This window comes from Octopus sinensis, unplaced genomic scaffold, assembly GCF_006345805.1.
Source record: "Octopus sinensis unplaced genomic scaffold, ASM634580v1 Contig13301, whole genome shotgun sequence".
NCBI lineage: Eukaryota > Metazoa > Mollusca > Cephalopoda > Octopoda > Octopodidae > Octopus > Octopus sinensis.
Window position 1 is genome coordinate 1 of NW_021832868.1, and position 2493 is coordinate 2493.

Below are 2493 nucleotides of genomic sequence, written 5' to 3' on the forward strand. Positions count from 1 at the left end.
TGTCAGGCGACTTGCGAAGCCCTGGCCTCCGTCTCCAACCAACACCAACTTGTGAGTAATGATAAAATGTACATATGCAACGATAGAAGTAGGGCAACTACCAGACACAGACTGTCATAATTGGGTGTTTTAAAGGCATTCCACGTAAATATTTAATGAGCAAAATAAATTCTTAGTCGTTCAACACAATCTAGTGGTGACTACAACAAAATAAGTATTATTTAGTGCCACTTTACATGAAGGTTCTAAAAATCGACAAATGATATCTGTGTTCAACTACAAATGTGATATTTTTATTTCAAAAACAACGTATGCGGGAGGAGATTGATGGGGAGCAGAGGGAGAGATCTGGAGATGTATTAGTGTCGTTTGCTCTCAGAGCACACCTTGTGTTTGTATGAGGGTCGTTCAGTATGACTAGATCTTCCAGTTGCGACATTAGATGAAGGCCTCGCTGGTCAAGGCATTGATTAGACAGCCAGACTGGATTTTTAGCATTTAGATCTCCGCAGATTATAATATTTTTGATAGACATGATAGCGGCGAGGGAAGGAATGTAGCCTCTAGAGCAGCTCGATGGGGGAGGGATATAAATGTTTGCAATTGTGTATGGTGTATTATTATCTGAATGGCTATTACTCCCTTGATATCAAATGGAAGTCGGGTTCGATAGCTGGAACGGGGACTTCTATATTTTACAAATCAACTTTGAGAGTGAAAAATTTGAAAATTGTTTCTGAAGAACTCTGTTTAAACAAAGATTAATAAAAATATATGATTTAATAAATATAAATATGACCTAACAAAAAAAATATGACCTAACGGCATAAAATATGACCTATAAGACCTAAAAAAATTAATAAAACTATTAAAAAATATAATAATAGTTTATTAATTATAGAAATAACATCAATATGACCAATAAAAAATAATATGACTTATATGACTTTTGGTTGCCCTACTGATTACTAACTGTTAGTAATGCCAAAAGTTCTTGCCTCAGGAAACCTCGAAACACATAACGAACAAACAGAGACACCTAAGTATGACATGAACAATGATACTTGTGCAATGTCATTTATTGAAATTGAATTAGACAATTTCACGTCAGAAACTTGTTGAACAGATACATTCGAAGACATCTTAAAAGTCCTGTCGGCTACTATTTTCGCAGATAAAGGTATATTCATTATCTTACTCACGATTTCTGCCTTATTTGAAAAATCGTGAAAAAGTTCTTCAGAGGTTTTAATGAAACATGCCTTTATAAATTCCCCATCGGTAAATGGTTTTCCCCTTTTTGCGATCTCGTGGCTTATCAAAAAACTTGCAATATACGCAGTCCTGGCATTGTCAGACCAACATTTAAAAGCAGAATTCTCGAATTGAATATTCTTTGTAAATTCTTCTACAGCTTTCTTTCGGGAATCACCAATTGGATATTTTTTAGCGAAATTTAAGTGTTTTGTGTTAAAGTGTCTCTCTAAATTTGACTTTTTATTTTGATTCAATGTTTCTTGGCAAATGAGACATTTCGGTAGTTGTTCTGAATTAGACGTGAATGCAAAAGTTTCAGTCCATTTTGATTGAAAATGTCGCGCATTATCGATTTTTTATTAATTTTTCTTGCTAGGCATATATCGATGTACTACAAAAAATTAATGTTAAACGTGCAAAGATTTTTTGTTATTAACAAAACAAAAAAAATAGTTAAAAATTGAAATCATTTATAAAAAAATAGTTAAAAATTGAAAGAGCCTACCGTAAGAGTTGAAGAGCCTTCAAAGGCTCGCGAGCCTGCTTTTGCCGACCCCTGGCCTATACAACCCTTCTAATTTTCCATCTGGGGAGGTAATCCATAAAGCGTTGTTTGATACAGTCCGACCTCGATTTGGAACATACCTCGGAACTGGAACACCTCAGTTTTTGGAACACTTTGTAGGATCTCTGCCTATTATTATTATTTTAACCCAAGAATCACCAACAGTTAATTAGGGTAATTAATTAGGTGATTCCAACAACCCTCAAAATCTTTCTCAGCTTTTCCCGATGTTGGACTCTGGACCCAACGCAAGTGCGGGATGGGCGGGGAGCAGTTTTTGTGAGGAATTGAATTGGGGTGATGTGCTTCTGGTTGTTAGAGTCTTTTGGCAGGTGGTCTTGTTGGATGGCTAAGAAACCCTTTCCATCTTTCTTAATAAGTTGGTCAAGCGGAGTTGGGGTAATGTTGTTCAGTTTGGAAATTTTCGTTATGCTAGCCGCGGCTCGGCATAGTGTAGTCTCAATTTTAAGGCGGTTAGACCATGAGAGATTAGAACCCCAAGCGGCGCAGGCATAGCCAATTGTTGGTTCGATGAATTGTTTGTAGAGAGTGCCGAGAGCCGGGAACGGTGTCTTTAGTTCACCAAAAATCGATTTGATTAGTCCAATCCTTCTCTGACTGGATCCGATGGCCTTCTTTAAATGGGAAGTAAAACACATGTGGGTGTCAAA